Genomic DNA, 15,256 nt, shown 5'->3' on the forward strand with positions numbered 1-15,256 from the left:
GACATTGGCGCAGGCACGACAGTGGCCGCAGGGGAACATGCCCAAAGTAGGGCCACGGGAGCCAAAGGGGTTTGATTTTTTCGCAACATAGTGGCTCGACACTAAAATATCTTTCAGGTTATTAGACCGTCTAGGGGTCATTAGGGGATAGTCCCCAAGAGTCGGTCCCAGGGAGGCATCGGTCATCAGGATACTCCAATGTTTCGTCATTATACTCCTCATATTATCCCACTCGTGATTAAATGTGGATATATACCGTATCTTCTTCTGCCCATCATCATTGATTTTATGTTCTTTATTTGGGTATAATAAATGGTTTCTTGGGGTACGCCTAGCGCGTTCGTAACCCCGCCTCACACACCTATTACTGTAGCCACGTGATGCGAATCTTGATTTGAGATCGATAGCCTGCTTCTCAAATTTATGGTCCGATGAACAAATCCGCCTCGCCCTCAGGAATTGCCCGACCGGGACGGCCCTTATTGTGGTTGCATGGTGAGCACTACTTGCATGAATAAGGGAATTGGTCGACGTTGGTTTCCTATAGATGTCCGTCTGAAGGCGGCCCATATCGTCCACCTCCAGACAGACATCCAGGAATTCAATCTTGGATGCATCATATTTATGTGTCAACTGAATTCCCCACATGTTTGTATTTAACTGTGCCATGAAACTCTCAAGCTGCTGCACCGACCCACGCCAAAGAAACAAAATATCATCAATATAACGCAGCCAACACAGCACATGGTCCGCGACCCCCGCGCCTCCGTCGCCAAAGATCAGTCTCTCCCAAGCGCCTAGGAAGAGATTGGCGTACGAAGGCGCGCAGGCCGCCCCCATCGCTGTGCCGCGCTTCTGTAAATAGATATTATCCTTAAACAAAAAATAATTGTGTGTGAGTACAAAGTGCAACAGCTCGCAGATAAAGTCACACATAGGGCCGCCCAGGTCAGACGCCCCGAGGAAGAGGCGGACCGCATCCAGACCAATACTATGATCGATACAGGTATATAAAGATTCGACATCTACCGTGACGAGCAAAACCCCCTTATCCAGAGAGACGCCGTCGACCCGAGTGAGGACGTCCGTCGTGTCCCTAACGTATGAGGGTAGTGTCGCTACAATTGGTTTCAAATAGAAATCGATAAATTTACAGGCTGGTTCACAAAGACCCTCTATACCGGACACGATCGGACGCCCGGGTGGGTCCACGGCGTCTTTATGGATCTTGGGCAGAAGATAGAACGTAGATGTCTTAGGGAACCGTACAGTAAGTGCTTCAACTGTTTTTTTAGATATGGTCCCTGCTTCACAGGCACGAGTAAGGATAGATTGAAGTGCGGAGGAGTAGGAGTGAGTCGGATTAAAGTTTAATTTGCAATAAGTATTGCTATCTCGTAGTTGCCTAAACGCCTCTTTTTCATATTTGGCACATTGCCAGATCACAATGTTTCCCCCCTTGTCCGCAGGTTTGATTACAATGTCATCATGAGTTTTGAGTTGCTGAATCGCCAAACGTTGTCGCGCCGTGAGGTTATCAAATTTTCTTTTATTTGATAGTTTTTTAAAATCATCTGCAACAAGTTTGGAAAAAATCTCAACTGCTGGACAAAGGGACAAGGGGGGAAAACGTGTCGATCTGGGAACCGCGCATTGAGGCAACCCACCTGATTGTGAGGGAGTTTGTTCCAGTAGGAGTTCCTCCAAAGTAGCAATCGCCTCCTGCTCCGCCGCACTCAAAGCACCAATAGGGGCATCCTTCTTAGAATGGAGTTTGTGCAGGATGAGTTTCCGAGAGAACAGGTGGAGGTCCTTTAGGGCTGTAAAGTAATTAAAACTATTAGTGGGAGAAAAAGTTAGGCCCATACTGAGGACCTCCAACTGTTCAGTAGAAAGAACATGTGCCGATAAATTGACAACCCGTAAGCCTTCATGAGACCGACTCACCCGTTGTGTTGCCAAGCCTCTATTTTTGCTTGTAAGTCTAGTTTGAATCCTCTTTGTGCCAGATGAAGACATTCCAGGATTATTTGCTGCTTGAGGCCCATCATGCGTCTCTTCAGTAGAAGTAAAAGACGATACTGAGGTAGATCTAGACCTAGATTGGGACTTATGTTTTTGGAATGGGCGAGACCGTCCCCTCATGATGTCCCATTTATATACTTTTTGTAATGATTTATCCTGGGCATCCCTCTGAAATTTTTTTGTTTTAGCTTGTTGTGTCTCTTTTTCCCATTTTTGAGCTAGAACCTCAATATCCTCATTTAACTTTTTTAGTGAGTCTGCAGTCATTTCACTCTTAAAGGAAAGTTGCAGTTTCTCAATCTAGGTCTCAATAGTGGATAACGATATCTGATTCATTTCAATTAACAGGTTCATGTATCCAATCGAACATATATTAGAATACTGTTCCCATCTATTTTTAATTGTATCGTCATCTACATTAAAAGAAGGGAATATTTGGACCCTTAAGCCACGAGGTATGAGTCCCTTTTCAATATATTTCCTCAAAAAAGCAATATTCCACCACAAGCGAGTCCTTTTCCTAATTAGATCTTTAAATTCATTAATAGATATAGACAAAGTGTTCCCCCCTACTACTAGTGCTCCATTCAGGCCACCATCATTGCAAATCTCGTCCAATTGTGAGAGCCAAGTGTCGTCTTGAGCTCTAAAATCCATATTGGGTCTGAAAAAGACTGTGAAATACACAGAAATCAATAACATCAACAATTTAACCCTTTTATAGCTAAACTGGCGCATCTGAGGGAAAAAGAAACTGACCCTGAGCGCCAAGTCATGCCAACTCATGTTATATATAATAAGTTTGAGAAGCACAGAGTTTTTTTATAGGCATAAAACATTCAAATTTTATTACAACATTTAAAATTACACATAAAATACAATATAAGGTAACAATATATAGATAGTGGCCAAGGAAGGTATTCACTGAGGAAGATAGCCGGCAACAAGAGTCCCCATAATCCCAAAAATTCATGCAGCAGAGTAATATATATACTAAAGCCAATAATAAAAGTATATTGGTATATATCGGAACACAATTGTAAGTATGTTTCCGAGTAAAGTAATTATTGCTAAAGAAAGGGACTATCAAAGGGACAGGTCCTATGTGTTAGGCAATCTTACCCAGTGAAGGTCAATCACAGGCCAGTGATAATAGTCACGCAGTGGCAAACCCCCAATATATAAATGGTGGCCAAGGAAGATGTACACTGAAGGAAATAGCCAGCAGTAAAAGTCCCCATGATCCCAAAATTCATGCAGTAAAATAATCCAATAATGAGAATGAGGTGATTGCTGTTAAAGAGAGGGATAATCATAGGGACAATTCTTATATATTAGGTCATATTACCCAGTGAGAAGCCAATCACTAGCTAGTGATAATAGCCGCGTAGTAGCAAGCCCCGACGCGCGTTTCGCGGCCCAGAAATGGCCGCTTCCTCAAGGGGAATGTGCAGAAGTGGGAGAGCGGGGCCCTTTTCAGCCGTGGCGTCGGTCACGTGTGGCCACACGTGACCGATCACCTGATTAGCAAGTAGGCGTGGCTTGATGCCGGTGAGCGGCGCATGCGTCGCCACCCCCCGCCCCGGGACGCGAGCCCAGGCCGTCAGGGGCCAGTGCGCAAGCGTGGGCGCGCGGCCAAAAAGCAAGGCCGGGCGCCCGTGCACGCACCAGCCCCGCAGAGACAGCCGGGCGCGCGACCCACAGCGGAGGGAGCGAAGCACGCGCACAGCATCAAAAAGGTACAGATCAAAGCGGAAAAGGATAAAGTGCATACAGATTTCATATAGTAAATGTAACACTGCATTTAAGGGTGTATCATATCTAAAAAATAGACAGTTTGAATTAAGAAAAACACAATCAAATCACTTTGTCAATGATTAATCCACCAATTTGATGCAGTGTACGGAATGATCACTTTCAGAGCGATGGTCTTATCATATAGCGTTTATAGTAGCTGCGTCCACCAACGTCTGACCGATTCGCAGATAATTCAAATCAGGCATCGATATGCATCATCCGGCATAGAAGGGCCCAATACTCCAGACATACGATAAAAACTAGAAACAAATGTAAAATTAGAAAACTGGGGGAACCCCCATATGTACAATAAAAACAAATAATGCCAAAGCGCAACAAAATTCTTTAAAGCACAGGAAGGGGGGAGAAGAAAAGAAAGGGAAAGAGACAAAGGAGGAACAAATCCACAAGGGACTAAATTAAATAAATAATTTGGTCGCGGACCATGTGCTGTGTTGGCTGCGTTATATTGATGATATTTTGTTTCTTTGGCGTGGGTCGGTGCAGCAGCTTGAGAGTTTCATGGCACAGTTAAATACAAACATGTGGGGAATTCGGTTGACACATAAATATGATGCATCCAAGATTGAATTCCTGGATGTCTGTCTGGAGGTGGACGATATGGGCCGCCTTCAGACGGACATCTATAGGAAACCAACGTCGACCAATTCCCTTATTCATGCAAGTAGTGCTCACCATGCAACCACAATAAGGGCCGTCCCGGTTGGGCAATTCCTGAGGGCGAGGCGGATTTGTTCATCGGACCATAAATTTGAGAAGCAGGCTATCGATCTCAAATCAAGATTCACATCACGTGGCTACAGTAATAGGTGTGTGAGGCGGGGTTACGAACGCGCTAGGCGTACCCCAAGAAACCATTTATTATACCCAAATAAAGAACATAAAATCAATGATGATGGGCAGAAGAAGATACGGTATATATCCACATTTAATCACGAGTGGGATAATATGAGGAGTATAATGACGAAACATTGGAGTATCCTGATGACCGATGCCTCCCTGGGACCGACTCTTGGGGACTATCCCCTAATGACCCCTAGACGGTCTAATAACCTGAAAGATATTTTAGTGTCGAGCCACTATGTTGCGAAAAAATCAAACCCCTTTGGCTCCCGTGGCCCTACTTTGGGCATGTTCCCCTGCGGCCACTGTCGTGCCTGCGCCAATGTCCTCCGCTGCACCACGTTTGCGTCCTCGGATGGTACAAGACAGTTTGACATCAGACATTACATCTCGTGTGGCACGAGTAACGTAATTTATTACGCAACTTGTGACTGCTCTCTGATATATATTGGTCTGACATCCAGGGAGCTCCGGGTACGCATACGGGAGCATGTGCGGGACATTGGCGCGGCCAGGACAGTGGCTGATGTCACTGAATTAAAAACAATTCCGAGACATTTCAGGGTCGCCCATAATTGCGACCCTGGATGCCTCAAAGTTCGTGGGATAGATGTGGTTCATATGGGTGCCCGGGGAGGTAATGTGAGAAAAGCCTTGGCACGTGCCGAGACTAAGTGGATTACCATGTTGGACACTTTATCCCCATACGGTTTAAATGAGTCTCTGTCTTTCTCCTCATTTTTGTAAACTTGACTGATGATTATTTATTTAATTTAGTCCCTTGTGGATTTGTTCCTCCTTTGTCTCTTTCCCTTTTTTTCTTCTCCCCCCTTCCTGTGCTTTAAAGAATTTTGTTGCGCTTTGGCATTATTTGTTTTTATTGTACATATGGGGGTTCCCCCAGTTTTCTAATTTTACATTTGTTTCTAGTTTTTATCGTATGTCTGGAGTATTGGGCCCTTCTATGCCGGATGATGCATATCGATGCCTGATTTGAATTATCTGCGAATCGGTCAGACGTTGGTGGACGCAGCTACTATAAACGCTATATGATAAGACCATCGCTCTGAAAGTGATCATTCCGTACACTGCATCAAATTGGTGGATTAATCATTGACAAAGTGATTTGATTGTGTTTTTCTTAATTCAAACTGTCTATTTTTGAGATATGATACACCCTTAAATGCAGTGTTACATTTACTATATGAAATCTGTATGCACTTTATCCTTTTCCGCTTTGATCTGTACCTTTTTGATGCTGTGCGCGTGCTTCGCTCCCTCCGCTGTGGGTCGCGCGCCCGGCTGTCTCTGCGGGGCTGGTGCGTGCACGGGCGCCCGGCCTTGCTTTTTGGCCGCGCGCCCGCGCTTGCGCACTGGCCCCTGACGGCCTGGGCTCGCGTCCCGGGGCGGGGGGTGGCGACGCATGCGCCGCTCACCGGCATCAAGCCGCGCCTACTTGCTAATCAGGTGATCGGTCACGTGTGGCCACACGTGACCAACGCCATGGCTGAAAAGGGCCCCGCTCTCCCACTTCTGCACATTCCCCTTGAGGAAGCGGCCATTTCTGGGCCGCGAAACGCGCGTCGGGGCTTGCTACTACGCGGCTATTATCACTAGCTAGTGATTGGCTTCTCACTGGTAATATGACCTAATATATAAGAATTGTCCCTATGGTTATCCCTCTCTTTAACAGCAATCACCTCATTCTCATTATTGGATTATTTTACTGCATGAATTTTGGGATCATGGGGACTTTTACTGCTGGCTATTTCCTTCAGTGTACATCTTCCTTGGCCACCATTTATATATTGGGGGTTTGCCACTACGTGACTATTATCACTGGCCTGTGATTGACCTTCACTGGGTAAGATTGCCTAACACATAGGACCTGTCCCTTTGATAGTCCCTTTCTTTAGCAATAATTACTTTACTCGGAAACATACTTACAATTGTGTTCCGATATATACCAATATACTTTTATTATTGGCTTTAGTATATATATTACTCTGCTGCATGAATTTTTGGGATTATGGGGACTCTTGTTGCCCGCTATCTTCCTCAGTGAATACCTTCCTTGGCCACCATCTATATATTGTTACCTTATATTGTATTTTATGTGTAATTTTAAATGTTGTAATAAAATTTGAATGTTTTATGCCTATAAAAAAACTCTGTGCTTCTCAAACTTATTATATGTTTATATATGTATATATGTTTATGTAGCACCCTGAGGATTCGTCTGCTACAGGGGTATTACACCTCAAGCCAGAGGTGTGGTATTCCACTCCCGGGTAAGGATGGAGTGTGGAACTGAGCTCAGTAGGCTGCATGCACTACATACATCCCATTTCCGGGGGACAGACCAATGGTACTCCCACTAGAGAAATGTGCAGGTACGACAGCGTCTGTCCCTGGCTGGAGTGGGAGGGGGGTGGAACATCCCAGTAGTGTAGGGGCAGATAGGGGGAGCAGTCTGGGTAATGCTAGGAGCTCATTGGGTGCTGGTCACCTGAGCTCACACATAGAGGGAGTATATAAGGTGGGAACCATCTTAGAACAGGGTCTTTTGTAGAGGTTTGGTCCGACAAGCAGAGCAGCTCAGCCAGCTCCAAGGCCAAGAGAGTGAGAGAGAGGAGAAAAGAAGGACCCAGAGGGGGAGAAGAGGGAACTCCAAGAACCCAAAATTAGACCAGAGGGTGAAGAGTTGGCACAAGGGTACCGGATCCCAAGCTGGTGGAGGGCACTAATCCTTAGCCAGAGACCGGAGGTCGTGGGCAGGATCTGCCACGACCACCCACTAAATCCACCCGGAAGGCAAACCAAGAATAGGGTCAGGGAACCCAGAGACAAGGGTTTTACCAACAAGAGGCCCGAGGGAGCCGGACTTAGGTGGATCCCTGGTGGGGAAGGCCAGAGAGAAGGACAAGTCAGAAAGGGAGCTCAGGAACACGCTCCAGAATCACCTGGGGGTTGGCCGAGTCCAGGACCTGGTGGACGCAGCACGGCTCGGGTGGTCACTCAAGCCGGAGTGACCAATACAAAAGCAGTAAGTAAAAACCCTGAACTGCACAGCCCGACTCCGAGTTTCATTACCATCCTCACTGCACCTCCACAACCACCATCCTCTGCAACTGACCCCCTGAGGCTATACCCCTCCCGTTGGGGGTTATACTACCTGAGCTGCACACACACCACCAGCCTCAGCGGACACTGCTGCAGCGGCGGCCGTAGTGACCGCAAATCAACGGGTGGCGTAGTCGACACTAAAGAACATCCAGTAACATCTGTAGGACTGCCACACACTGAGCTTGACACCCTGGGCACGGACCGGGTCACCGCCACTCGGAGACTACAACCCCCATCTGATCCGGCTCCGGGTATCCCCCAAACAACACTGGCCCAGGGGGCGCGTCAACTTTGGCGTAGTCGGCAGGATCACGTGCCCGCAACAACCGGGTACTGCGTGCCTGAAGAAAAGTTCACACTTACCTCAAAAAGAAGTCTCCCGCCAATTCCAGAGGGTCCCCGCCATCGGACGCCATCTCGGATCAGTTCCCGCCATTTGCCCGTCATCTGCAGTCTTTTCCCGCCATCCACAGAGTTTCCCGCCACTGGGAGAAGATTCCCGCCATTTCAGAAGATTTCCCGCCTTGGCAGAGCGGACGCCATTATGGGCGTGCCAGAGGGTGGCAAAAGGCCACCTCCCATCGTGGGCCGGGTCGAAGAATGGCGCCAAAAGCGGAAACCGCGCCCACCAACAGAGACTGTGATGCTGGAAGTGTCCATCAGCGTGAGAGAACTGCCCCTGGAACTGACAATCACAAAGTTGCCCCGGGACCACCCTCAATGTGGGCGGAGACAGAACAAGAGAGCAAAGATGGGTGCAGCCTGGAGGAGTCTGGAGAGAGCGCACCCGGAGACAAGAAGTCTGGAGAGGAGTCCAGAGAAAGCCTACCCGGAGATGGAGGGAGAGTCAGGCAGCACCGACCCAGTGGTCAGGAGCCTGCTACAAGCCACAACCCCACTAGGCCTAGTGGAGGTCCTGGCACAGCTCCCCCGAGACCGGGAGTGTGCACAGACTGCGCTGGAGGGCCTCGCACGGAGGATGGCCCGGGTGCAGCGAGAGACGTTGGCGGAGTGGAGCCGAGAGATGGCCCAGCGGACCGAAACCCGTCAGCGGAGCACGCCACCCGAGACGAGGAGACAGACCGCCTCTGAGGATGGTGCAGGAGGACTCAAGGCCGGAGACGGCGCCGAGAAGGGAGCTGAACGAATGGAGGCAGGTAAAGGGGACGTCTCTACCCCGAGCCGGGAAACCGCGTGCCTGCCCCAGCTCCCCGTCGCAGAGCCCGAAATTCCCCCTGCCGTGCCCGTCGCTGCATCGTCACCGCCGCAGACTAGGCCTCAACCGGAAACCGCGGCCGCGACCCCTGTGACGTCACGCGCTTCGACCCTGAGCGCGGCAAAGCAGGAAATACCATCGGCCTGGTCGCAAGGCCTAGTACACCCGGGCGCCGCCATTCCAACAGCGCCCCCTACCTCCGCGGAGCCACCAGCCTGGTCGCAGGGCCGAGTAACCACGGGCGCCGCCGTTCTTACGGTGCCCTTTTCCTTTAGCGTGCCCCAAGCCTGGTCGCAAGGCCTGGTCAACCCGGGCGCCGCTACCACCACAGCGCCCATAACACCTAAAGTACCGCACCTGGGTGAGGACCTGTTCGCTCAGCATACGTGCCCGGATGGGCAGCCCTTCATATGGCCCCAGGAGTACTACCAACTGGAACTCCAAAGGGCGAGGCCCCTGTGTGAGCCCCTGATTCCGGCTCCGAAGCCCGTCAGGAGGACCCAGCCCCCGCTAGAGGAAGCACAGTTTGAGTGGGACCCCACCGGAGGAGACCTCATGGGGTTCACTCAGGAGACTCGGGCGGCCGCAGCGGAGCGTGCAGAGTGCTGCCGCCAGCAGCTCGAGGTCTTCGAGAAGGAGTGGAGAGAGAGGCGGGTCCGGGAACAGCAAGCACAGATAAGGAGCGCGGAGCAGAAGAGCCGGACCAGGAGAGATCCCCGTGCAGCTCATGGTCCCCGTACCACCGGGACTGTGATTAAATTCAACCTGCAGCATGGGTGGGGCTTCATAAGAGACCATCATACCCCCGGCGACGTCTTTGTCACCCGCAGAGACGTAGAAAGCCATCTGCCGGAGGGACACAGAGGTCGTGACCTGTATGTAGGGGACGAGGTCACCTTCACCCGGCACAAGTGTGCCAAAGGACCCTACGCCCTCCATGTACATCGCCTGACGGAGGAGGAGCTGCGGTGTGAGGAGGAGCAGGAGGACCCGGACGGGTCTGAATCCAAAGAAGGAGCAGGAGGACGCCGTCGTTAAAGTACGGTAAAGAGACTGTAAATAGTTACCCATCGGGGTACAGTGAACTGTTGCTGCTTTAAATATGTCCCCATTGGGACAAGAGTGAACTGTTAACCCGTGTGTCCCTATTCCCATTACCTGGCCGAGGACTGAGAGCGGCCATATTCCCCCTGTATATAGTTGCGCTTTCTAAGGCGCCCGCTACAGGTTTTATAGGAAAACCGTGTTTCTAAAGGAGACTGTCGTACTTTTCCCGATCACAAGTTGCACCGTGGCCGGAGGAGCAAGAGTGTTTACAAGGATGTTATTTATGAAAAGTTTTATATGAAAAGTTTTATTGCTGATAATATATGTGATGTTTTATATGTTTATGTTTATGAAAAAAAAATTGTATGTTTTGGATGTTTTTTATATCTTACAGCCCGAGGGCGTGCTGTGATTTACCAGGGGGGAATGTAGCACCCTGAGGATTCAGCTGCTACAGGGGTATTACACCTCAAGCCAGAGGTGTGGTATTCCACTCCCGGGTAAGGATGGAGTGTGGAACTGAGCTCAGTAGGCTGCATGCACTACATACATCCCATTTCCGGGGGACAGACCAATGGTACTCCCACTAGAGAAATGTGCAGGTACGACAGCGTCTGTCCCTGGCTGGAGTGGGAGGGGGGTGGAACATCCCAGTAGTGTAGGGGCAGATAGGGGGAGCAGTCTGGGTAATGCTAGGAGCTCATTGGGTGCTGGTCACCTGAGCTCACACATAGAGGGAGTATATAAGGTGGGAACCATCTTAGAACAGGGTCTTTTGTAGAGGTTTGGTCCGACAAGCAGAGCAGCTCAGCCAGCTCCAAGGCCAAGAGAGTGAGAGAGAGGAGAAAAGAAGGACCCAGAGGGGGAGAAGAGGGAACTCCAAGAACCCAAAATTAGACCAGAGGGTGAAGAGTTGGCACAAGGGTACCGGATCCCAAGCTGGTGGAGGGCACTAATCCTTAGCCAGAGACCGGAGGTCGTGGGCAGGATCTGCCACGACCACCCACTAAATCCACCCGGAAGGCAAACCAAGAATAGGGTCAGGGAACCCAGAGACAAGGGTTTTACCAACAAGAGGCCCGAGGGAGCCGGACTTAGGTGGATCCCTGGTGGGGAAGGCCAGAGAGAAGGACAAGTCAGAAAGGGAGCTCAGGAACACGCTCCAGAATCACCTGGGGGTTGGCCGAGTCCAGGACCTGGTGGACGCAGCACGGCTCGGGTGGTCACTCAAGGCCGGAGTGACCAATACAAAAGCAGTAAGTAAAAACCCTGAACTGCACAGCCCGACTCCGAGTTTCATTACCATCCTCACTGCACCTCCACAACCACCATCCTCTGCAACTGACCCCCTGAGGCTATACCCCTCCCGTTGGGGGTTATACTACCTGAGCTGCACACACACCACCAGCCTCAGCGGACACTGCTGCAGCGGCGGCCGTAGTGACCGCAAATCAACGGGTGGCGTAGTCGACACTAAAGAACATCCAGTAACATCTGTAGGACTGCCACACACTGAGCTTGACACCCTGGGCACGGACCGGGTCACCGCCACTCGGAGACTACAACCCCCATCTGATCCGGCTCCGGGTATCCCCCAAACAACACTGGCCCAGGGGGCGCGTCATTTATATATACATATATATATATATATTACTTTAACGGCCTTCGGCTCGATCTTGAGTCATGGTGACTTGAGGGATGAACGATCTGTAAAATCGATCTTGTGCTAGCCTAGATAGGTCCACCAGAGTCTTCTCTGCTGTTATCTTGATAGTATCAAGCCATGGGGTTGCTGGTTTTCCTCTTCGCCTTGTTCTTTCTATTCTTCCAACCATGATGTCTTTCTCCAGTGATTGATCTCTTTGTATGATGCATCCAAAGTAAGTAAGTCATAGCTTTGTGATCCTTGCTTCAAGTGACATGTCTGGCTTGTTTTTTTCCAGAATTGATTTGTTTGTTCTTGCCATCCATGGTATTGATAACATCCTTTTCCAGCACCACATTTCAAAGGCATCAATTCTTTTTCTGCCTTTTTTCTTTATTGTCCCGGTTTCACATCTATATGTTATCACAGAAAAGACTAAACTGTGCACAGTATAAGCCGTGTCTTCATCGCCAGTGAAATGTTCCCCAATTTGAAGACCTTGTCCAGTGACTTCATTGTTGCATTGCCCATAGCTATTCTTCTATTGGCTTCCGGTGTTGTCGCTACATCTTGAGTTATCATCAATCCGAGTAGGTTGAAATCCTTTACAACTTCCAGTTCATCGCGATCCATCTCAAATTTGTCTCTACAGTATACTGTAGTCAATATCTTTGTCTTCTTTGTGTTGAGTCGGAAGTCCCATCTTGACACCCTGTAATAAGTCCTCCACTCCATCTACGATTGTTGCTATCAATGCTGTATCGTCTGCGTATTTAAGATTGTTGATGATTCGTCCAGCAATTTTGCTTCTTTCTTTTGTCTCGACAAGTCCAGCCTAAAAATAGCTTCTGCATATGAATTGAAGACAAATGATGACAGGATGCAGTCTTGTCTGATGCCTCACTTTACTTTGAACCATGCCATTATATATCTATATAAAGTGAAATAAGCATTGAACACATCACCATTTTTCTAAGTAAATATATTTCTAAAGTTGCTACTGACATGAAATTCTCACACGATGTATAATAATTAGTGTTGAGCGAGCATGCTCGACACTGCTTGGTACTCGCCCGAGCATCACGCTACTCGGGATGTTCGGCGAGCACCGAGCATTTCCGGGTTACTCGGGCGGGAGCTCGGGTCTCCGCCCTGCAATTTGGCGCTCTTTACAGAGCCAATGAACTTGCAGGGATTGCCAGCCAGTCACTTTAATGCCGCAGCCATGTTGTTTGCGGGCATTACAGTGATTGGCTGGCTGCACAGCGTCACCTCGAGTATTTAAAACCGGGCGCCGCCATCTTGGACACAGTCGCTCCGGATCAGACAGTGTAGGGACAACGCTGCTGATTTAGGGAGAGATATATCCTGCAAAATAGTTAGTGTAGGGTCTGTAAAGGCTGCCAGAACAAACAAACAGTCCTTCTCAGGACTAATATCTATCCCAGATATCAGGCAGGCAGGCAGGCTGTATAGGAGACGCAGTGGTTATACCAGCAAACGCTGCATTACAGTCCTGTGTGCTCATGTTGCTGAAATTGCTGGACTTAGCTCCAGGTCTCGGGGGCCAGGAAAAATCCTTTTTTTTCATCTAAATCCTCTTTTTTTTTTCTTCTTTCACACTGTACAAATACCCGTCTTATTAACCTTTTGGTGTCCCCCCCCCCAAAAAAAAAAAGTGTGTCTCTGATTTTTCAGACACAAATATATCTGTTGAAAATAGTCTGGTATACACCAGTAAATTATAATTGTGGTTTTGCTGTTCCACGGTAAAAAATCTCTATTATCCTGCTTTTGGCATTTTTTGCCATAAAAAAAAAACTAATAGTGTCTCCCTGATTTTTCAGACACAAATATATCTGTTGAAAATAGTCTGGTATACACCAGTAAATTATAACTGTGGTTTTGCTGTTCCACGGTAAAAAATCTCTATTATCCTGCTTTTGGCATTTTTTGCCGTAAAAAAAAAAAATAGTGTCTCCTGATTGTTCAGACACAAATATATCTGTTGAAAATCGTCTGGTATACACCAGTAAATTATAACTGTGGTTTTTGCTGTTCCACGGTAAAAAAATCTCTACTATCCTGCTTTTGGCATTTTTTGCCATAAAAAAAAACTAATAGTGTCTCCCTGATTTTTCAGACACAAATATATCTGTTGAAAATAGTCTGGTATACACCAGTAAATTATAATTGTGGTTTTGCTGTTCCACGGTAAAAAATCTCTATTATCCTGCTTTTGGCATTTTTTGCCATAAAAAAAAAAAATTGTGTCTCCTGATTGTTCAGACACAAATATATCTGTTGAAAATAGTCTGGTATACACCAGTAAATTATAACTGTGGTTTTGCTGTTCCACGGTAAAAAATCTCTATTATCCTGCTTTTGGCATTTTTTGCCATAAAAAAAAAAAAATTGTGTCTCCTGATTGTTCAGACACAAATATATCTGTTGAAAATAGTCTGGTATACACCAGTAAATTATAACTGTGGTTTTGCTGTTTCACTGTAAAAAATCACTATTATCCTGCTTTTGGCCTTTTTTGCCGTAAAAAAAACTAATAGTGTCTACCTGATTTTTCAGACACAAATATATCTGTTGAAAATAGTCTGGTATACACCAGTAAATTATAACTGTGGTTTTGCTGTTCCACGGTAAAAAATCTCTATTATCCTGCTTTTGGCATTTTTTGCCGTAAAAAAAAAAATAATAGTGTCTCCTGATTGTTCAGACACAAATATATCTGTTGAAAATAGTCTGGTATACACCAGTAAATTATAACTGTGGTTTTGCTGTTCCGCGGTAAAAAATTTCTATTATCCTGCTTTTGGCATTTTTTGCCGTAAAAAAAAAAATAATAGTGTCTCCCTGATTTTTCAGACACAAATATATCTGTTGAAAATAGTCTGGTATACACCAGTAAATTATAACTGTGGTTTTGCTGTTCCACGGTAAAAAATCTCTATTGTCCTGCTTTTGGCATTTTTTGCCGTAAAAAAAAATAATAGTGTCTCCTGATTGTTCAGACACAAATATATCTGTTGAAAATAGTCTGGTCTAGGCCCGAGAAATACAAGTGTGGTTTTGCAGTTCCACGGGTCAAATTTCTGCATTATCCTGCTTTTTGCATTTTTTGCTGTAAAGAAAAACAGTAGTGTCTCCTGATTGTTCAGACACAAATATATATGTTGAAAATAGTCTGGTGTAGGCCCGAGAAATACAAGTGTGGTTTTGCAGTTCCACGGGTCAAATCTCTGTATTATCCTTCTTTTTTGCATTTTTTGCTACAAAGAAAAACAGTAGTGTCTCCTTATTGTTCAGACACAAATATATCTGTTGAAAATAGTCTGGTGTAGGCCCGAGAAATACAGTACAGATCAAAAGTTTGGACACATCTTCTCATTTAAAGATTTTTCTGTATTTTCATGACTATGAAAATTGTACATTCACACTGAAGGCATCAAAACTATGAATTAACACATGTGGAATTATATACTTAACAAAAAAGTGTGAAAAAACTGAAAATATGTCTTATA

This window comes from Phyllobates terribilis, unplaced genomic scaffold (genome assembly GCF_046119375.1).
Source record: "Phyllobates terribilis strain yellow unplaced genomic scaffold, ASM4611937v1 Scaffold_3__8_contigs__length_932513732, whole genome shotgun sequence".
Classification (NCBI taxonomy): Eukaryota; Metazoa; Chordata; class Amphibia; order Anura; family Dendrobatidae; genus Phyllobates; species Phyllobates terribilis.